This window comes from Castanea sativa, chromosome 2, assembly GCF_040712315.1.
Source record: "Castanea sativa cultivar Marrone di Chiusa Pesio chromosome 2, ASM4071231v1".
NCBI classification, from domain to species: Eukaryota; Viridiplantae; Streptophyta; class Magnoliopsida; order Fagales; family Fagaceae; genus Castanea; species Castanea sativa.
The window spans coordinates 7,453,100-7,477,207 of NC_134014.1; the positions used below are offsets into that span (position 1 = coordinate 7,453,100).

Sequence of the window (24,108 nt, forward strand, 5' to 3'; positions counted from 1 at the left end):
GTTTGGAGTGTCGAATTTTCCTTGGATGGGCTTTGGCCTAATGGCCTTTGGGTGATGATAATGCACACCCTTTTCGACCTTTTCGCAAAAGGATGAGCTCGGATTCAAACCCTAATCATCCATACCTATTTTTTAGAGATTTTTTGCCTTTATAAATAGAGTATGAACCTCATAATTCCGCACCTTTTGGTTATGCTCTAAGAGGCATACGTTTTTTGCTCTCAAATCACCCATATTTCCTGATCCATTCTTTGAGTGTTGCTGCCTAAATTAGGGTTTTTAGGTTTCAAAGAGAATTGAACAAATTTCTTTGAATCCTAAAACATCCTTTCAAGAACAAAGTGTGCTCATGCAAGAGGTTGTTCTCTAACCCTTTTTGTTCTTATATTTCTTTAATCGTGATAATGCATGCTCTCTTATTTTTTTTAGACATTCATATGCTTACTTGTTAATGTAAATTGTGAAAATATGATCTTGTTTTTGTTGTTGCTATAATTTGTTTCTTAGTTTTAAAGATTTGCATGCAATTAACTTTTTTTCTTCAAAACAAAACAAATCTACATCTTTCTTGGATGTAGATTTGAATTTTTCTTCAAAACAAAATGGATCTACATCTTTCTTAGATGTAGATCTAAGTTTTTCTTAAAATAAAAACGGATTTAGTATCTTCTTTATATACAGATATGATTTTTCTAATACATGCAGATTTTTAAAATAAAAAAAGAGATCGTGAATTGTTGTTTTGTTGTTTGTTTTATTTGAGTCAAGTGGCATGAAATAATTTCATGATGAGATCCTCTCCATAAAAAAACACATATCTTTTTCAAATACAGAAATAGATCTGATTTTTTTGTTATAAAAACCATTTTTTTTATTATCATCAAAACAGATCTGATCTTTTACAAAACTCAAAACCACTTTTTTATCTCTTTAAAAACAGATATGAATTTTCTCTTCAAAAATCATTCTTTTTACACATGCAAAAGCATATCTAAATTTTTATCTCAAAAAACCACTTTTTCAAAATATTACAAAACAGATCTGATATTTTGGGATTGGGGTTTTTTTTTTTGTTGCTGTTTTCGAGAGAGTGATAAACTGTAGCAGCACTTTGTATTTTTTCCTGATAATAGTGAAATCCCTACAACTCTATGGACATAGGCAAATTGCCGACCAACGTAAATACTGCCTTGTATGTGTGATTATTTTTCTTTGGCATGCGTTTTCTCTTTTTTTTTTTTTTTTTTCTTTTTTGTTTCTCATAGGTTGGGAATTTTGTGTTAATTCCCTACATGTACTCCATGGTGTGCAACAACAATTTCCCTTATGTCAAAGCATTCATCCTAAAAAAAGCCAAAAGTAGATATAATACTTTAATCACTATCCAATCTTATTTTTTCTCCACTTTATTGCACAAAAACACAAGCCCTGCACTGATTGTTGATGCAGCAACTTCATATCTTTAAGAGAAAATATTGGTGGCTTTTGTCATGTAAACAGTAAAAGTTGAGTTACCTAGTTTAGTTAAGATAAACTCCACATTATAATTGTTACAATAATAGTTAGCAAAGGAAAAATTTCCTATAAGTTTAAGCTTTTAGTACAACTGGTAATTTAACATGGCATCAAAATATGTGTCATTAAGTTTGAATCCTATCTCCACTCTACCTCCCATTTAAATTAAAAAAATTCCATGGATAACTATACCTTATTTCTTAAGATAGTTCTTGTGACTATGTAATTTCAAAGGGATGCTTTTTGAGTACTGCTTATGTACATAGGAAAGAGTAAACATTTCCAATATTTTGACATGAACATAAACTAATGCTTCACAAGGAATGAGGTATTAAGCTATATCTACAACTATGTAGTAATTGGATTGCTACCACCAAACCATCATCTTCATCCATTCCAGGCTATCAAAATTAAATTCAAATACTAAATTAAAATTAAAAAAGAAAAAGAGAGAAAAATAACAGTGTTTTTACCAATCTTACAATTAAATTTCCAACAAGTGAACCTTTTAGCCTAATCTATGTGATAAGATATAATATAAATGAGAATGAGATACTTACCAATTTACTTTTTGCTAGTTGCTGCATATTCGTTTTTACCAGCATGGTTGGAAGACACATAAACTACTGAAATCTTGTCTGTCTAAGTATTCAAAGTTCTGGCATATAGATTCCTATAACTGAGAAAATCACCATACCTAAAATGAAAATGAGGAATGAAAAGATAGAGAGTAGTGTCTAACAATCACAGGGAACTTAGAAAGGAGATGCATGAATATAAAGAAACAGGGGAGTTAACACCAAGCTATGGTCTTTATCCATGCCATACTACCAAACATAATTTCGAAGACATAATAAATAACCATTTATGAAACTTAAAAATGATTTACCACTTAATTTTTCGGTTGTGGCTTGATAATTGCAATACCAACTCGCTTTGGATAAACAATCAACTCTTTACTGTTTTTATATTCCAAACATGCCTACATTTTGCACACAGAATCAAATGACCAAAAAATCACTATGCTCTTAATTGAATTTCAACAGAGATATATGGGCCTATAGAAACTTTGGAGCAGAACTTTTTTTTTTTTTTTTTTTTTGCTGATAATTTTTGGAGCATGTCATATTTCTGAAATGCATTTAATATTATTCCAGTGTAACATAGCCAACCCCAAAAATTTTGGAACTAAGGCTTTGTTGTTTGGTTGGATTAGATCATCTTGCTGAATAATGATTATTCACCATAAATCTATTCCAACATCTCCAAGTTCCAAATTTCAATTTGTTTATTTAAAATCAACTCTGCAAACCCAAAAGTGCAGTCTTATCATTTATACCAAGGTATAGATGGTTAGAACAAAGAAACAAGTGAAGGAGATCATTTGTTGCACTTGCCCAAAAGGTTCTCAATAGGCTCAGATATTTATCCCTAGTTTTGTTTCATGCTTCCAATTTGTTTTCCATCTAGGATCAAATAAACTGGGAGATCATCAAAAAACACAAAGAGAACAAAGAAGATTAGTTAAGAAAAGTAGCATTTGAGTCCCAACAAAGGATTACGATTCATAATTAATCTACAGTTATCTAGAAACATAGAAGATGAACCAAGTTTAGGCCCTCCCAACTGTAGGACATGAACTTTTTAGGTGGACCATCCCTCTTCCCCATTAGTGACTTTGTGATATATATTAAGCTTTTGTCTCTTATTTGGAAGAAAATTGATTAACTCAATATCACCATAGAGTTGAGTGCCAAAAATTAGAGATCCCATTTCAACATTACTCCAAACTACTAAATAACCTTAGATTACTGATGACTAACCAAGTACCTGAGCTAGATCAGTTTTTGAAATCCTCAAAGTATCCAAGCAATAGATCCATTGCCATATTTTCCACAAAAATCTTCAAATTCTTTAGATAATCCACACTCACTCAATGATTCATCCCATTAAATCTGTTGATAGAACAAAAGGCATATTCATTTTAAGGCCTTTCATGTAAACAGATTACAAAGAAGCAGGATTATATTCAATGACAAAAAGGATAACGATATTTCAATAATTGCCAAAAGGGCAAGACTAAATTTGATTCATACACAGAAAAATCAAAAACATTAAATTTTGTTTAAGTGCATCACTATTTTCATCCTAGAAATGCAATGCGAATCTCGTAGAGCTTCAACTTTTAAGCAAAATTTCTTTTCTTATAAAGGTGGTCTTCACAACAAAACGGAGTATCACACACAAGCCTTCTTAACAGAATTCTTAGTATGTCCATTGAATCCAATACATTTATATACCATGGTTTAGTACATTTATTGTTCTAATGTTTTGGAAATCCAGAAAAAAAGAAGATAATTAAAAATTTCTTTATTTATTAAAAATAAAAAAACATAAAGAATAGAATTTCCAAAAATTTACCACGTTTTGTCAGCCACCATTCATAAATTATATAAGATAATTAAGAAAAAAAAAAAGTGAAGAGCTACCAAGCTCAGTTACTACAAAAGACATACCAGGGGTTATGTTGCGAGTGTCATGGTCGAGGTTGAGAGGGCTAGCATTCTTGAGGTAGCCCAAGAGGAACTGACTAAAAAATGGACTGGTTCACATTTTTTCGGCATATAAAATCATCAATTCAGAATTTTGAAAACAGGGACGTGAGCGATTTTGAACCAATCTTCCCCAATTCCCCTTTCACATCTTTTAGCTAAGTCAGGACATTGTGCAATTGTTAGCTTTTGTAAAGACTTGAGAGAAACCATCTCATCAGGAAGTGATTTGAGATTTGGGCATTCGCAAATGAAAAGTTCTTCAAGGGACGTGAGATTACTAATCCCATCGAGAATTGATGTTAGCTTGGGGCTGTATGAAATTTCAAGGTATACAACTGAGGTGAGCTCTGGGAAAATCGTCAAATTAGGACAATCAGAAATCTCAAGCTTTCGCAGAGCAGTAACGTGTTGAAGCCCAGAAGGAATAGACTTCAAATTCGGAACCCTATCGTAACGCAGAGAACTGAGGCATTTAAGATGCTGCCATTCGGTGCCATCATCACCCATGTCACTAATCGAATCAAATAGCTCACAATTACGAATCTCCAAGACCTCGAGTGAGGTGAGGTGGGGCACGGCTAGTGATAGAGATTTCAGCTTAGGACTTCCATGAATGCTTAGTTCCTTGAGAGAACTTAGGTTTGACATCCAATCATCTGCTAGAGCCTCCGTATCCTTTATAGAAAATAAAGTCATAGACTTTAATTTGGAGAAAGGAGAGGAGAAGAAAGAGGAAGAAGAAGGAAGCGACAAATTCATTGCTATTGTCTGTTGTAAAGGTTTCAAACTGACTTCATACAAAGTTAGACTTTCTTCAAGATACGGAAACGGAGGTAGGGAAGTTAGATTAGGGCAATCCCAAATAACTAAAGCAGAAAGATGATGGAATGAAGGCAGTGATTGGTGATGCGGATGTTGTTGGTGATCTGTTGTTGATGTGCTCTTCCACCATCCCTTCAAATTAGGGCATTCGGAAATATAAATTGACTTTAGCGATGGGAAGAAGGATGAAGTAGGAACCTCCTCATTTATATCACCATCTGATATGTACTCCAAAACTTCCATATATTCAAGCGATAGACGTTCCAGAGAGTGGAGTTGAGACAATCGTGGAAGTTGTTGACATCTCTTACAACTAGTTATCGATAAATTAACCAGATTTGTGAGCAAAGAAAGCCAACTTGAAAATCTCACACCCCCATACCCCCACATAGACAACAATTTAAGATTTTGGTGTGGTTGGAGGCCTTCTAATAATTTCTCATCACCATCATTGTCGTCGTACCATGACAATCTCAACCGGTCAAGATATTGTTTCGCCCTTAAATTGGCAGCATTGGGTTCTGAATAAACATCATCCAAACATCTCAAATTTGAGATTTGTAGTTCTCCTCTCAAGGAGTTTAGCGAATGCAATTCGTCTAGCCCACTACTAATGGACCCAGAGGTAGAAGCTTCGTTGTCTCTCACAACAAATAATGATAATGTTTGAAGGCATGTCATTTTCCCTAATCCATCGGGCATATGACTCAAACGCCAACAATTGCTATTCTCAAGATGCCTGAGGCCAGGCAAAAAACTAATGTCTTTAGGTAATTCTTTAAGATTCTCACAACCATTGACCTTCAGGGTTTGCAATTTCCAAAGTCTAGAAATAGCATTAGGGAGAGTTTCAATAGCATGATTCTTAGAAAAATCAAGGTAAGTAAGATGAATCAAATATTCAATAGAATCTGGCACTCTCTCAATTTGAACTCCACATAAACCCAATGTACGTAATCCTCTGAAACTCAAAATAAGTTTATTCAACTTTGATTCATCTAGCTCCCCTGCTTTATATTCCCACTCATTTAATTTAAATGTTGAAAGACATGTACGTAACTTCTCTGCTCTAACTAGTAAACTTGAAGTTTCAATAAAAGATGAGTCAATATAAAATGGAAGTGACACATGACGAGTTTTTTCATCAAAATTGTTTCGATCCAAAGTCATTATTGTGCACTCTGCCCCTGCAACTAATTGTGCAAGATCATGAATTAAATCATGCATCTTGTACTTTAATTCTCCCATTTCATCTTTCACTTCTTCAAAGAAGGACCTCCAAAGCAAATCCTTGAAGTACTCATCTGCAACATCTTTTAATTCTTGGTTTTTGTTTGATGGTCGGATAAAACCTTACGCTATCCATAGTTGCAAGAGTGTCACCTTATTGATCTCATAATCTTTAGGAAACAAGGAACAAAAGGCAAAACAACTTTTTAAATGTGATGGAAGATAATCATAACTCAACTTTAGAATTGGAAAAATGTCATTTTTTTGTTGAGTTGCACTTTCTAGTATATTATTGTTGACATATGACCATTTATGCTCTGTTTTCTCTAAGCGCAATACATTTCCTATAGACTTTATGGCAAGGGGTATCCCTTGACATTTGCGCACGATTTCCCTTCCAATCTCTTCTAGTCTAGGATTATTGGTACTTTGCCCTTTTCTAAAAGCTATTTGCTTGAATAACAACCAAGACTGTTCTTCATTGAGACCTTTAAGAGTGTATATTGAAGCTGGGCATGTAATCTCTACTACCAATCTCGCACGCGCAGTTAGTACAATTTTACTTCCCTTAGCACCACCTACTAAAAGATCTTTCAAAGTTTCCCACTTGTGAGGATCCTCATTCCACACATCATCCAAGACAAGTAAGTACTTCTTTTGATTAATTATTTTACGAAGTTGATCTTGTAATATATCCATGCTATGGTCTACAAGTTCCTTACCTGCAGCCAATATTATTTTTTGAATAATCATTTTTACATCAAAGACATCAGAGATACATATCCACATTTTTAGTTCAAAATGTTCTTTGGTGTTCTTGTCATTGTATACAAATTGAGCAAGTGTGGTCTTTCCTAACCCTCCAATCCCCACAATAGGAATAATTGAAACATTCTCTTCATTATAAGGCGCCAACAACAGTTTTATGATGGCCTTTTTATCATCTTCTCTCCCAATAACTTTTTCATCAAGCACAAATGAGTGAGTCTCTTCCCTATCCATACTCACAGGTGGCTCTACATGGTATTCTTTCAAGTGAAACAGTTTTCTATCTTCCGCTATTGCATTTAGTTTCTGCTTCATCGCATTTATTTTACCCCTCATCTCTTGACGTAAAACAAGTGGGTTTGAAGTTGAAAGGAAATTGCGTACCTTTTTAGTAATATTCCCACTCATCCCTCCTTGTCGTAAAGCTTCACTATAGAACTCACCCAGCAAGTCATCTGCTTCATAAACTGCGTCCTTGAGCTTTTCGAGCCAGTCCTTGACTTGATGGCTATGGCGCTGCTGCTCTGCTGCATCCCGAAGTACAGCTTGAATAGTGGAAACAGTGTTCTCGATGTTTTCAAGTTCAGCTTCGACATTCCAAAGCGATGCGACCTCTTTGAAAGCCCAAGAGCCCAATTCATCAATGATTTTTTGTGCAACGCCAAGGAGCATTCCTTCGGCCATTTCTTTGTAGCGTGGAAAAGGAACTTAGAAGATCGAGACGAAAGCTAGAGGATGGGCTTGAAGTGCTCCAATGTTGGTGAAGGTAATAGTGATGTGAAGAAAATCAAGTTCTGAAGTGGAAGTGCTAACATTGTCAGTTTTCCTTTATATTTTCTTAGTAGACTTGTTTTCATGCATAGGAAAATAACAAGAAGCAACATGTCAGTGATTGGCCCTTGCATTATTGAAGCTAAAGTCTAGGTCGTTGTTACAATGAATTCAATGAAAACCGTGTGGACCAAGTCAAATTAAAGGTGGGTCCTCCACCTGACCATGCCTTAAACGTTGGTCCTACTCCTCCATCGGAACAAAAAAAAAAAAAAAGAAAGAAGAAAAGGAAAATGACGTGGGAGTGACCCAACGCTATTTTTTCTACAGAATACTTTATAAAATAGCTATATTTGAAAGTTATTTTAGATGCACGTTTTTTAAATTTCTTTCCTTGAAAATAGGGGTGTTTACCGGTCGGTCTAAGTCGATTGTGGCCCCCAATTTAAACTACCACTTCGAGTCAAGTAGAAGAAAACTTGCAACTGATAAAAGGAGAAGATTTTGCCGAATCTAGATAAGATTTCGCCTAATTTGGTTGAAATCTGGTTGGACCTATCAAGATCTCATTAGATTTAACTCCAGATTCTTGTTTTTCCAAAAGAGAGAAGAAAAGAAAAGAAAAAGATCTTTTAACTCCAGTAATTATGTGAAGACAACCCCTTGGTCTCTTTCTACACAAAGTCTGGATCCTATATTTTGGTTGAACTACAAGGTTTTGTAATTTAAAATTATGTATAATAAATAAGCTTATAAATTATATAGTAGATAATATCTAATTAAAATAAAATTTGACACATGTATTAAGAGCATAAAGAAAATGCAATTCAACCGTTAGATTTTTAAAATATATATTAATATTTATTTCATTGAGAAAAGTTGTAGATTTAAGCTCCAACCAGTTTTGTAACTAAACTTTATCTTTTAAAAATATACTTTATTCTTTTCCAGCATAATTTTTATTTTTGAATTCTTTTTTTGATTAAAATGAGGAATTTCATTAAACTAACTAGTCATAAACGGCGAAGTATTGGCAACAAGCCTTAAGGAGTACAATCCCAATGCATCAGAATTTAAGATATTACAAAGTTCTTCAGAATAAGGGAAATCTAAAACAGCAAAAGTCCCTGGAAAGTTGCAGCCTCCTTTGGCAAGATAGTCCGCACTCTTATTCGCTTCTCGAAAGACATGGTTAATCTTGACTTTATGGAATTGACGAAGGAGGTACCTGCAGTCATTGGTTAGAGAAGAGGAGGAGTTAATGGGAATCTTAGTAGAAAGCATCAAGTCAACTACAATTTTTGCATCTAATTCAACAAGAAATTGGGAGATGCCAAGCTGGGCAACAAGCACCAATCCATCCTTCAGCACCCAGAGCTCAGCAGAAACACTTGAAGCAAACCCAACATTTCTCAAGTACCCCTTAATCCACTCCCCACGATGGTCTCGGATCAGACCACCTCCACCCGCCTTGCCAGGATTCCCAAGCGATGCACCATCAGAATTGAGTTTAAACCAGCCAACAGGGGGTCTGTTCCAGCGCACCTGAATAGCAATAGAATGCCTTGTTTTCTAGACTTTACTTACACAATAAAAGTACTCCCTTGCGGCCTACAGACACAGATGATGCAGCTTCGGGTTGGAAGGGGAATTCTCAAAAACACATCTGTTTCTATGCTTCCACAATGACCAAACAGCAAAAGGAAGTTGTAAGCACCACGGGATGCCATTAGCTTGACTATGGTTGCTGCACATGCTATTCATCCTGAGCCAGTCCAATAGATCGAGATTGAGAAAATCAGTTTGAGCTTGAGGCACTCCCATGTTAATCCAAAATTTTCTTGCAACAGGACAATCACGGAGAGAATGGAGAATAGATTCCTTTTGCAAATGGCATAAAGGGCAGTCTGCAGTGCAATTAATTCTCCTTCCCTTGATGACTTGTCTGACAAGAATGCTCCCATGGCTACATAGCCAAAGAAAATGTTTAATTTTTGGTAATGTGTCTAACCCCCAAATCCAACTACCCATGAAAGGGGGTGGTTTAGGCAGCTCGGCTATGGCTAAGTGGTAGGCCGAAGCCATGTTGAAGTCACCATCAAATGAGAACCTCCACATTAATGTATCTTCCTTTTCACCATAGGCTTGGATGGGTATGGCTTGGATCTTGTCAACCACCATCCTGGGGAGATCAAAGGAAATTTTGTCCCAATTCCAATATCCATTTTGATGGACTTTAGTCATAGTCCAGTCTTCCTCCTGTTGGGAAGAGGTCCCTCAATGAGCTCTCTGACAGAGCTGCCCTTCACCCAGTTAGTTGCCCAAAAGTTCAACTTAGACTTGTTTCCCACATTCCAGCAAATGCCTTTCTCAAAGATAGAAAACCCAGCTTTAATAGCAGTCCAGTTGGAAGAGCATGGGAGCTTATCAGGATCTCTACCATTCCTATGTTGTTGGGAGCAATATTTGCCCAAAAGCACCCTAGCCCACATAGAATCCTTGTCTTGATAGAGTCTCCAATTAACCTTAGCGAGAAGAGCAATGTTTTTTGCCCTAGCTGCCTGTAACCCAAGACCTCCCTCTTCCTTGGGCCTGATAACTTTGTTCCAACCCACCAGGTGGAGCTTTCTCTTTTCCATAGAAGAGCCCCAAAGGAAATCTCTGTTTACTTTATCAAGCTTATCACACAAATGATTTGGGAGGGCAACCCCTTGCATGATGTGATTTGGAACTGCTGCCATTACGGATTTAATAAGCACCGTTCTACCAGCAAAAGAGAGGAACTTGGTCTTCCACCCCGAGAGTTTTGAGATTACTCTCTCTGTAATGAAGTTATATCTATTTCGAGCAGCCCCTTTGTGGTTTAAGGGAAAGCCCAAATATTTCCCTAAACATGAAGTTTTAGAGATGTTCAACAAACCACAAATATCCTCTCTAGCACTAGAAGAGACATTAGGCGAGAAATAGATACAGGATTTTTCAGCATTAATCAACTGACCCGATTCCTTGCAGAAAGTGCTCAAAACCTTCTTAATGGATTCAGCTTCTGCCTTATTGGCTTTGGCAAAAAGCATGAGATTGTCCGCAAAGAATAAGTGTGAAATGCCCAAGTTTTGCTTTGACGCTTTCAGAGGAATCCATTCTTCCTTTCTACAACTTTCATTGATGAGGAAACCAAGGTATTCCATACAAAAAATAAACAAATATGGTGAAAGGGGGTCACCTTGACGATTCCTCTTGTGGGCTTAAAGGAGTTAAGCTTACCTCCATTAAGAAGGATGGAGATGGTCGTAGACAAACACAACTCATAATGAGCTTAATCATCTTATTTGGGAACCGAAATGCTTTTAGGACATTGTGAATGAATGACCACTCGAGACAATCATATGCCTTAACAAGGTCCACCTTGATAGCCATAAAGCCCACTTTACCCTTCTTCTTGTCAATAGAATGGATAAGTTCTTGGGCCACAATAACATTGTCTAGCCCTCTCCTACCTGGTACAAAAACAGTATGATTGGGGGAGATTAACTTATCCAAGAGGGGTCTAATGCGGCCAACAATGATTTTAGAGACAACTTTATATATGGTATTACACAGACTAATGGGTCTAAAGTTATTAAGGCTTTCCGGACTAGGGCATTTCGGGATAAGAGAGATCAAAGTCTCATTCAAAAATTCTGGTATCACTCTAGAGTCAAAGATATTAGTAATTTCTATTTTTGCATCTTGTATTAGTCGTTTCTCTCTCTTTTTCCTTTTTTTTTTTTTTTTTGGAGAAACCTTGTACGAGTAGTCTGAATTTGAACAGCGAATGAAGATTGGCCTTAAGTGAGAATAACAACCACATGTTCAATATGCAGTTAACTGTAAATTTAGTTTCCAATTTTTGCGAGAAATTTTAACACATCACCCATTGCTTTTAAAAAAAAGAAAAAAAGAAATTTGTCTAACTTGACTTCACGATAAAGTAAATGAATTATCTTTTTATCTTTCTTTGTCTAATCAGACCAATAATAAAAGACGTTTTTCATAGGTTGGATTATTAAAAATAAATTAATAAATAAAACTTAGATGCATTAATAGTGTGCACTGTGTACAGACCCAAAAATGCTCCAACGGTAGAACTATAAACATAAAAAAATACATATCTAATTCCCATTTTTTAAAACAAAAAAAAACAGTGTACTGGTTACATCAAAATCTACAGCTTAATTTTTGTCTGCCACTCAATTGCACCAAATATGAGCACTCCTTGAAATAGAGCCAACCAATCATCAAAAATATTGCAAAATCATTGGCACATAATATAAATTCTTAATAGTTCTTTTCCATAGATCGTAACGTGGTGGATGCTAAGAGCTACAACGGCGTACAGAAAAAAAGAATTAAACTTTGTAAATTTAATTTGATTATTTTGGTTATAGAAGTAATTCTAATAACGCTCGTTTGTATATTTTATGTCCTTTTGGATATACACCACTGTAAGTTTCTTTAAGACCTTCTCCCCTCTCCCCATATGTGTGTGCGTTAAAAATACTTAGTATACTCAAAAGTCTAAACCACCTCCAAAGACAAATGTAATTTACAACCGTATTAAGATCCTTCATGATTTTTAGAGCAATCCAACCATGACCATTTATTTTCAAATGAGCAGGATATATTTTACCACTTTTTCAATATTTTAAATAACATCGACATTCTGGCATTTTACACCTATTTTTAAAAATATTTGGCAATATGCCCCTGTTTTGAAACTATATAGGCTTATGCCCTTTTTTCCAAACTCGATTTTTTTTTTTTAAATCGAGTTTCGATCAAAAAACTCAATTGGTAAAAAAATCGAGTATGGGGCAATAAAACTTAAAAAAAAAATTTGCACGGAACTCAAGTTCATGGAGCTCGAGTTCTATACCTATAGCGGCTTTCAGTAACACCTATAGTGGCGTTTTCAATAGAACTCGAGTTCCATGCAATTTTTTTTTTTTTTTTTTTTTTTTTAGTTTGATCAGCCCAAAACCTATAGCGGCATTTTCAATGGAACTCGAGTTCCATGCAATTTTTATTTTTATTTTATTTTTTATGTTTGATCAGCCCAAAACCTATAACAGCGTTCGGTAACACCTATAGCAGTGTTTTTAATGGGACTCGAGTTCCATGCAATTTTTTTTTCTTTTTTAAGTTTGATCAGGTATAACTCGATTTTAAACCAATCGAGTTCTTCATTGAAACTCGATTTTAAGGAAATTGAGTTTCAAAACAGGGGCATTGACCTAAATAGTTTAGAAACAGGGGCCTATTGTCAAATATTTTAAAAATAGGGGTAAAAGGCTAGAATCCCCACATCGACTATGTAAGTGTACAATTGGTACCCGGATCCAACCGCGTGATGGGTTCAGACCCAAAAAGCCTTATAAAATCAAATTTGTGGAGCGGGGGCTTGAAACCTAGGTCTTATAGATATTGGGCAACAGATGGTGGGCTAGATTGCCACTATATATACAATCAATGGATAAAAATAGTGGGAAATCCTTCTCAGACGTAAGCCAAGGAAGTCTTATATTGCCTTTCCTTCTTCAAACAATAGATTAAAATTGAAGATGAGGTTTACAGTGCTTTCTTTCTCTCTTATTCTTTCCTTTGTTCTTCACGTGTAGCACAAATTACCCCATTAGATACTTGTCCCATCCACCACCCTCTAGAAGTCTTCAAACAATAGCTAGAAGGCTAAACATTACTGTTCAGAGGTCATTTTCCCATTAATGCGGCTAGAGAGGTAGGTGCAGGGTCTTTAATGCGGTAGTAGCAGCCTTTTCCTTTGATATTTCTCATATGTTCTTCCTCTCTATAACTGTGTGGAACATATCTTTGCCCTGACTTTTGCCGAGTTTACTTCTATTCCGCTATGAGTCACCATGTAGCTTAGGAATTTACTAGAGCCCACCCCAAAAGAGCATTTGGAGGCATTGAGGTGCAACTTGTACTTCCTGAGCATTTGAAAGGTGTCATCCAAATCTTTCACATGCATAGGCACCATCTTGCTTTTCACCACCATATCATCCACATACACGTTAATAGTCTTTCCTAGTTGCGACTCGAATATCCTGGTCATCATCATTTGATAGGTAGCCCCTATGTTTTTCAAACCAAATAGCATTACCTTATAATGATAATTCTCTATAGGAGAAATGAAGGCTGTCTTCTCCTGATCACCCTGGGCCAAAGGTATTTGGTGATAGCCTTGGAAAGCATCCAAAAACTCATCTGAGGATGTCCAACCGTAGCATCCACCAACTGATCTATGGGAGGCATTGGAAATGAATTCTTAGGACAAGCCTTGTTTAGGTCAGTGAAGTCCACACACACTCTCCACTTCCCGTTCTTCTTCTTCACCACCACTGTGTGTGCCAACCATTCTGGATAGAAAACTTCCTTAATTGCCCCGACCCTTTTGAGCTTGAGAACCTCTTCTTTGACAGCCTCGGCATGCCCTTTAGAAGAATGCCGAGGTGGTTGTCTTCTCGGACCAACGGCAGGATTGACGTTCATATGATGGCAAATGAAGCTTGGATCAACCCCAGGTGCCTTATAAGGATCCCAGGCAAATACATCTACATTATTTTTCAAAAACGTAACCAATTTCATCTTCTCCTGATGTGGCAGCCGAACACGAACCTGAAAGAACTTTTCAGGGTCATCACCTACAAGAAACTTCTCTAATTATTCATATGTTGCCTCCTCTGCTGTCACCGCATTGGGCGTGTCCAAAGACATTAATTGCTATAAGTCTTCTACAACCTAGACCGAGGACTCTGGTTTAGCCTGATGTAAAACTGTAGCCGATATACATTGCCTCGCCACTGATTGGCTCCCAAGAGTTTCTTCAATCAATCCCCCCGACGGGAACTTCACATTGACATGTAGGGTTGAGGAAACAGCACCCAGAGCATGCAGCCAAGGCCTCTCCACGATGGCCGTGTATGGGGAATAAGCGTCAACCACAATGAAATCCACCTCAATTGTTTCCGGACCTGATTGCACAGGTAAGCGAATCTGTCACATTGGTATGACAGCTTTCCCTTCAAAACTTATTAACGGTGAATCATAAGCAGTAAGATCCTCTAGCTTTAGATTAAGCCCCTTAAACAAATTAAGGTACATAATATCCGCACCACTACTCTAATCAACCATCACTCTCTTCACGTCATAACCCCTATCCTCAGTGTACCCACCAGAGCATCGTTATGCAGTTGAATGGTCCCAACCTTATCTTCATCCGAGAAGCCCAAAATAGGTGGAGTGCTACCTTTAATCCTCTTCAGCCTCGAGCCAGACTCCTCGGCGAGAATATGTGACATAGACATCACCCTAGTAGGACAGGAGCTGGTCTTGCTAGGAGCAACGAAAATGACATTAATCGTTCCCAAGGGTGGCCTGGATGAGTTTTTCCTTTCATTGATCGAAGCTGAATGGCTTTCTCATCCATTAGGATTATACAAAAAAAATTTCAACTTGCCTTCACTGACCACCTGCTCCAAATGGTTCCATAGTGTCCAACAGTTCTTGATGGTATGACCTACGTCCTGATGATATTGGCAAATAAGATTCTGATTCCGCTTTGTAGGATCTCTAGCCATTTTGTTGGGCCATTTGAAGTATGGCTTCTTCCAGATCTTCTCCAGCAACTAATGTACCGGTTCTCGGAATACGGTGTTGACTGCCTAAGGGATGGCTGAACCAGATTGTCTAGCGAAATCTCTCCTCGGCCTATCGTTATTATATCTATCTGACCTAAAATCCCTCCTCTCCTGAGGGATAACCTTCGCCTTCCCCTTACCTTGCTGCTGATCTTTCTCAACCCATTTGTACTCGTCAATACGATCCATGAGCCGACGTACACTCCGTACAAGCTTTTTGGTCAGAGATTTCCTTAAGTCATGATCAGTTGGAAGGCCCACCTTAAAAGTGTTGATCGCCACCTCATCAAAATCACCATCGATTTTATTAAACATCTCCCAGTATCTATCAGAATATGTTTTCAAGGTTTCTCCCTCTCTAATAGTCATGGACAATAGCGAGTCTAAAAGCCGAGGGACTCTACTGTAGGTGATGAATCGAGACCCAAATGCCCTGGTGAGCTCCCTGAAGGAATCAATAGAACTCGCCTTGAGGCCATTAAACCATCTCATAGCAACAGGTCCCAAACTTGAGGGGAAGACTTTGCACATTAAGGTTTCATTCTTAGAATGTACCGCCATCCTCTGATTGAAATAACTCACGTGCTCCACTAAGTCTGTTCTGCCATTATAGATGGTGAACATGGGCTGAGCGAACCGTCGTGGAAGCTTTCCCCTTTCGATCCTGTGTGTGAAAGGTAACTTGGAAATCTGGTGCAACGCCCTGCTCATAGCATCGTTTCAAGCCCTTGGAGGAAGACTTCTCATCCCTACGACCATGAAGATTGTCTTTCTCATACGAGAAAGTTTCACTAGGAGGAATTCTGGACCTTGGCCTGTAACTACTACCTTAGGAACCCTCAGAAGAAGGATCAGAAAGAGATGGTGTCCGCCTCCGTCTCGCACGGCGTAACTTCTTCTTAAGGTGATCAATCTCCTTCTGCATGGCCTTCGCATCATCCTCATGGGGGACTCTACTTCCACCACGTGAACGACTCCCATTGGTGTGCACCGTATGTACACTACCCTCTCGATCCCTTTCACGTTCTAGATGTTGGAAATGATCCTCATGCTGGGACCCCAGAGACTCTGCATGATGCGGATCTAAGCCTGCCATAGTGTTCCAATTCCTTAAACACATTCCAATTCCTTAAACACAAGATTTGCCACAGACGGCGCCAATTATAAGTGCACAATTTGTACCTAGACCCAACTGCGTGATGGGTTCAGGCTCAAAAAGCCTTATACAATCAAATTTGTAGAGCATGGGCTTGAAATCTAGGTCTTATGGATATTGGACAATAGATGGTGGGCTAGATTGCCACTATATACACAATCAATGGATAAAAATAGTGGGAAATCTTCCTCGAAAGTAAGCCAAGGAAGTCTTATATTGTCTTTCCTTCTTCAAACAATAGATTAAAATTGAAGATGAGGTGTACAATGCTTTCTTTCTCTCTTTTTCTTTCCTTTGTTCTCCACGTGTAGCACAAATTACCCCATTAGATACTTGTTTCATCCACCACCCTCTGGAAGTCTTCAAACAATAGCTGGAAGGCTGAACATTACTGTTCAGAGGTCATTTCTCCATTAATGCGGCCAGAGAGATAGGTGCAGGGTCTTTAATGCGGTAGTAGCGGCCTTTTCCTTTGATATTCCTCATACGTTCTTCCTCTCTATAAGTGTGTGGAACATATCTTTACCTACCAAACTTTTCATAATTCTCTCTCCTAACACCATGACGTGTTATACGATCTTCACTTGACTTAACCGAGAAGATGCCTCTCCTCGAACAACATCATCAAACTTTCTAACAAGAGTTGACTTGTGGGCTTTAAAGATTCTGCTCGGACAGGCTTATACCACCAAATCAGGCCCAAGGCTCAAATGCGTGTTTCGACCATTCTACCCCCACAGACTATATATCATAATTTTAGTATTGATTTGAACTATTAATTTTATGGAAAAACTCAATTTACTCATTTCAAAATAGATAGATAAAATTTCAAGAATTTTATTAGGAAGTTAACGCAAGAAGTCATCCTAATCCATCTTTAATATATTACAGAGATATTAATTGTATTTAATATTTATTAGAGAGTTATTGTAAAAGTCACCTTTAGATAATTAAAACATAGTGAATAGAAATCATTTACTCTTCCTTGAAAGTTCCACATTATGTCCTAACGATTGCAGCCACATGTCTTTGTTTGATTTTTTTTTTTTTTTTTGCTCCAAAACCAGACTACCCATAGCGGTGCATTGCAATGAGGAAGTTGAATTACTTGCATGTAGAAAGGCGGTTGAATTTGTGTTGTACACTGGGTTTACTGCGCTTGTCATTGAAGGGGATAATAGTAATGTCATGCATGTTATATCCTCTTTGAAGGCCGCTCAATCCTTGCTTGGAAATGTGGTGGATGACATTCAGCAAATGCTTAGTAGTCTGCACTGGGTGAGTATAGGCAGCACAAGAAGAGGTGGAAACAAGGTGGTCTATGTACTTGCTCAAAACTATTATAGATGACATGTATTGGATGGAAGATTTACCTCCATTAGCTATGGAGGCTTTGTATCAAGATGCTAATTTTATTGATTGAATGAATGAATAGTCCATTTTCAAAAAAAAAAATTATCCAAAGTGAAAGTTTAATAGTGTAAAACACTATAATTTGTTTAGACCCCCAATTTTAAATTAACAACTAAATTGCTTTTACCCTACTTAACTAAATGCGGAATAAAAGTAAGAGTAACGCAATAAACATAGATCTACACTCTAGTGCATATGCATAAACAATAAACAGTATATGTAAAACACAAAAGTAAATAAACCTTTTTGTGGCCCACTAAGCTAAAATGATCAATCAGTGAATAAAGTTGGAGTACAAGGATATCTAAAAGACCCTTTAAGCCTAATCTGCCCAATGTACTTGAACCCTCCAAATTCTAGCTCCCAACGAATTTCACCGAGTCATTTCTTCACTAGTTATCCGGATCCCGAAATTAACTCCAAATTGCATCCGCCAATCGATGACTTCTTCTAATGCTTAACACATGCACCAAAACTACTCTCAACACTCATATTAGGTGAGGTAAGTATATGGGCTAAGAACCTCTCAATGATTTGTAATTGGAGAGGTAGAAGTAGAGGAAAACTAAGAGAATTGTGTAGATGATTGTGGGTTTACAATCTCTAACTCTCAAGTATATTTCTAGGGTTTTCTCTCTGAGATTCTCCTTACAATTTCGTGGGTAATGTGGGCTTATATAGTATGGGTAAAGAAATTAGGAAGGCACACTAAAACAAGCTGGCAATGCATCTCGCAGGTCATCTCGCAAGTTGGTCCAATCACAAGATGAGTTGCAAGATGCTTTCTAGCACTTAACTCTTCATCTTTCAACATGTGCTTGTCACGTGGCTTTTTGCCAGTTGTCCACTCACGAGCCAGTCGCAAACAAGTCGCGAAGTTCACTATTCTTCACAATTTTAACCAAACTCTCACACTCAACCTTTACATTAAATCCCACAAACATACGGGGAAATGATTAACTAAATACAATCAAATTTGACACAATTAAAGCCAACAAAACATAATTGAAAATTACAACTTTACACAAAGTTTAGAGGAAAAAACAATCAAACATTATAATATTAAGAGTGTAGCCAAGGGCACTTCTCTCTCTTTTATATATATACATACATACATACATATATATATATATATATATATATATAGAGAGAGAGAGAGAGAGAGAGAGAGAGAGAGAGAGAGAGAGAGAGAGAGAGAGAGAGAGAGAGAGAGAGAGAGAGAGAATTCAAAGCTAGAACTAAAGCTAGCTAGAGAAAATTGAATTAGATTTTAAATTGGATTTCAATTGGAGTCCAATTTTGCATCATATGTTCATTTAATTTTTAATTTTGTGGCAAGTGAATTATTGTGTGAAAAAATCAAAGAATCCAAATTCAACTAGATTCTAAGTTGGATTTCAATTAAAATTTAGTTTTGCGTCATGTATCTTATCTAGTTTTTTAATTTTTATTTTTAATTGTACTTGTGCATATACACAAAATTATACACTAGTTACTTTAAGGGTACGTTTGGTTGAGAGGGAGAGAGGGAGAGAAAAGTGGTGGGGCCCACAAGTTTTCTCTTCTCCCACTTCAAAATACAATCTCTCCAAATTGGAGAGAATATTAGAGTGAAAAGTGAGAAAAATATTTGGACAAAACTGCCCCATCTTTTTTAACGTTTCTGGCTTCTTCTTCTTTTTTCTTTGGACTTTTCCTTTCTCTATTTACGTGCTTTGCTTTTTTTTTTTCCTTTGATTTTTTTCCTCTGTTTACTAATGTGCTTGGCTTCTTCTTTTTTTCTTTTGATTTTTTTATTTATCTGTTTACTAACGTGCTTTGGCTTCTTTTTTTTTCTACTCTTTCTTTGACGTGTTAGCTTTCTTCTTCTTCTTCTTCTTCTTCTTCTTCTTCTTTTCTTAATTTTTTGGTGCTCATATGTTTATTTTCTCATTAATTTTGGTTGGTTTTTGTTTTTGTTCCTTTTTTTTTTTTTAAGAAAACAGTTTAGGGTTAATTTTTTATACTATTTTTTTTAGTTTAATGAAGTGTCCATCTATACACAATTTTTTTAAAAGTATAATGTGTTACTTTTTGTTTTATTTAATAGGGACATAATGGTAATTTTATACAAATTTTATTTTCAATCAAACAAAAATGTTTTCCATACTCCACTTTTCCATTCTCCCAACCAAACACAAATGAGAGAAACTAAAATTTTTTCTATCCTCCTACTTTTCCATTCTCTCCATTTTCTATTCTCCTACTTTTCCATCCTCTCCATTTTCTATCTTCCCACTTTTCCATCCTTCCAACCAAACGGACCCTAAGTAATTAGTTTTCCATTGTGTTAATATCTAGATATCAGAGAGGAGATTTGTTAAACGCCTTTTTACTGCAAGAGTGGACAACTCCCCTATCCAAGCTTAGGTTCAGGCCTTGAGATGGGCAGTTGATTTTGTGCAAAAACATAATTTGGAAGCTTTGGGTGAAGTATGAATACATAACGGTGGCTTCATATAATGCTTTGATCTCCTCAATACAACAGTAACAACAATTCGAATGATATTCACCAACAGACCAATAATAATAAATTCATACAAATAAATTGAGATGCATACACACACACATATAGTTCTGAATAAATCACCATTCTATTACCAAAATTAAGAAGTACAAAGATAGCAAAAGGAAATGTTGTGGGATGGGACTCAGCCATCTCCACTTTCCACAAAACCAGAAAATACATAAAAGGGGTAGTCCCTCACCAGCCACAAAGGTAAGCCCATTGGGCTAGAGAATGAACTACAGAATTAGAGTTTATGTATACCCAAAAATAAGCATTCCAACATTCAAAAGAATTCAGGATGTCCCTCCGGCTTATACACTACCTGGGAAAAGTCATTCTTCAATGAACAATTCAGTCAATTCTAGATCGCATACCTAGCTAATAGAGCATAAATGCCCAAAATTTTAAAAAGATTTTAGAGAGGTGAGAACAAAAATCCTCTGTCCCACTATGAGTGTTCCATTTTATGCTCTACCAACCCCAGTCTGTCATACTCTATTTTTCGAAGGAGACTATATACACATGATACAGTGTACCTTAGTGTTCAGAGTTTTGTATCTTCTTGTGTGGTTGTTGAATAAAAGTTTCCTTCCCAGAAAAAAAGAAAAAGAAAAAGAAAAGAAGAGTGTGGCCGAGGACTTTTATTGACATAGTTATCACATGATACATCAATAGAAATGTACTCGCCCAATGTGAAAGTAGCTTGAGAGTTGGAATCATAGACAGAATTACCAATCATCAAGAGAAATCTAGGAAAAGATAACACACTTCTTATGTCTAATTTCTCGTAGACCTTAATGACTTTGGTTAATGATTATAAAATAAGGAAAAAAAAAAAAAAGGAAACAAAAGAAAAGAAAAAGACTTTGGTTAATGATATGATTTTTTTTTTTTTTGAGGAGATAATGATAAGAAAGCTAAGAAGAATCAAGTTTTGAAGTGGAAGTGTTAACATTAACAGTTTTCCTTTATATTTTATTAGAAGAATCGTTATCATGCTTAGGAAAATAACAAGAAACAACATGTCAATGATTGTCACTTTGCAAAGAAAAAACCATGTGGTGTGGAGCAAGGTGTTCCCCTTGCATTATTTTTGAACCATATTTTGTGTTCTACTTATGTTCTACCAATCACAATTTATCATATGTTAATTTTCTTCCATTTTAAACTTTAGCTATTTTATAAAGAAAGTTAAACAAATACATGACAAATTGTAATTAATAAAATATAAAGTAAAACACAAAAAATAGTACAAAAATTTTGTATTCTTGTTACAGCATTGTAAGCCAATATACAATTAATCCAATGAAGACTGTGTGGTCGATGTCAAATTAAAGGTGGGTCCTCCACCCGACCAAATTACCAAATTTTCTTAGAACAATCGTTATCATGCATTGGGCCAAAATGGGCAATTAGCCATAATTGCTCAAGAATATAGTTAGTAGGTACTATTTCGAAAGTTTATATAATACTAATATCTCGACTCTTAGAGAGTCGATTTTGAACCTATAAATCGAGTCTTAAAGACTCGATTTCCATGTTCTGATCAGATCTGATGTGACGCGTTTCCACATGGCCGCCACCTAGAAATCGAGTTTCTAAGAGTCGATTTGCATGTGAACAATTAAATACTCTATTTATGTTGTCACTTGCATCCATGTGGACTCCAGCTAGATATCGAGTCTTAGAGACTCGGTTTTCAAAAAGTAAAATCGAGTCTAAGAGACTCGATTTGCAATGGTTGGTCCAGTTTAATCCACGTGGTTAGGGCAGCTGCCCTTTAGTCCACATTACCTACTTTCTGGGGTCTGCCGTTTCCTACGCCAAAAAATCCAGCAGCTCTCTCTTCCTCTCTCGCTCTCTCTTCCTCTCTCACTCTCTCTCTCTCACTCTCATACAAAACTTCAAATCAAACTCACCCTCCATTTACAAATCCTTATGTCAAGTAAGGTTTTTATAGCATACACTCTCTCTAGTTGTTAGTTTTTTTTTTTTTTTTTGCTGAATAGTTGTTAGTTACATATATGTAATGTTAGGTTTTTTTTTATGGGTAGTTGTTAGTTACATATATGTAATGTTAGGTTTTTTTATGGGTATGTATTATGATTTTTTTTGTTTGGTTTGTTATTTTTCTTTATATTTTTGATAGAATGATTTGAAGATTTGTGTGTTTAGTTTTTTTTTTAATTTATTTGAGTATGATTAATGACTTTTTTTTTTTAAGAAACAAATGGTAAATGATTGAGTATATATGTGTGTGGGCCTTTTCTGCAAGTGTTGGGCTGGGCCGCGTACTGTAACACTGGGCCCAAAGTTTTCTGGATTAGGGAGTTGGGACTGGTCCAATAGCAACCTTCCTTGGCCCGGCTTGTGCGCAAACGATGAGTCCAAGCCCAAGGGAAGACGCTGCAAAGTGGGCTTATTCCTTGTTTTTGCCGCAGAAGGAACTTTTCTTCAGTTTCTGCCGCATGTCTAACTCTTCTACTGTATGGTAAAACTATTTGCGGTGCAACAAAACTGCTTGCTATGCAGTTAAGCTGTCTGTTGTGCTAATAAAGTTGTCTGATGTGCTAATAAAGCTGTCTGCCGCACATTAAAGCTTTTTGCAATGTGAACAACTCTTCATTTTTTACTACAGAAATATGTTTATGCTTCCTATACATAAACAAATCTAAAACCCAAAGAAAATATCAATCAAGCAAGTGTTAGCTTACATGGGTTAGCATATTCTCAAATATATACATACTTGTATCCATAAATATACTTATACGTATGCATAGAACGTGAGAAACAAAATATATGTATATATGTACTTATGGCTAGATAATGGGTCAAAAGTAAAGCACGTAACAACAAAAATAAAGAAGAAAGCTTTGGCAGAAAAGGGTTTAGTTAGTATAATAGCTAACACGGTAAATATAATAAAAAGTTACTATAGCAGAATAACTAGTACAACAAAGTAAAGATACTACAGCAAGACAACTGATGCGGCAGAAATGATAAAAAAACCTGCTTCAGTAAGATAACTAAACACAACAAATATAAATTTTAATGAGTGAATCAAATATATTTGCGCTCAAAATCAAATATTGAGTCTTCTCATAGAATAAGTAAACCAAGAAGGAACTCAAACCCCAAATTGAACAACCTTGTCATAAGCTCCTACCATAAGCTTTTGCCATCAAAGTTGTGCATTTTGGAGAATAGACCTAAATGGCTACTAGCTATTATTTTTTTGAAGACTTCAAAGAGTGGGTTTGCTAAGAAGGAGGGAAAAGATAGTCTATTGATGCATGCCCCTATTCCTGCCATGTTTTCTCTCTTCTTTTTACCACTTTCTTTCTTTCTCTCCGTTCTATTTTTTTTTTACTCTTAGTTTCCTTACTACTCTCTTGCTATAAATTGTTTTTCTCATTTGGGTCTTTTCCTTTAGGTGCTTCCTCTCTTGGGTCCCATTCCTATTGGGTCTCCCGTACTTCCTTCCTCCCTTCCGGGTTCCCTATGCTTACTGCCTCCTTCTCATTTTATAGTCAGCAAATTCAACGGGATTTCTCCCTTTTACCCCTAAGGCTTCACCAATTGTTTTTGGTTCTTTGTGAGCATCTATCTAAGACTACCCACTAACCCATTGGT

The 24,108-nt window shown here is 36.5% G+C and overlaps 1 pseudogene; it reads right to left on the reverse strand.

The window, feature by feature from the left end:
* Positions 1-4,148: 4,148 nt before the first annotated feature.
* Positions 4,149-7,635, reverse strand: LOC142624825 (putative disease resistance protein RGA1; annotated as a pseudogene).
* Between the last annotated feature and the right edge of the window lie 16,473 nt (positions 7,636-24,108).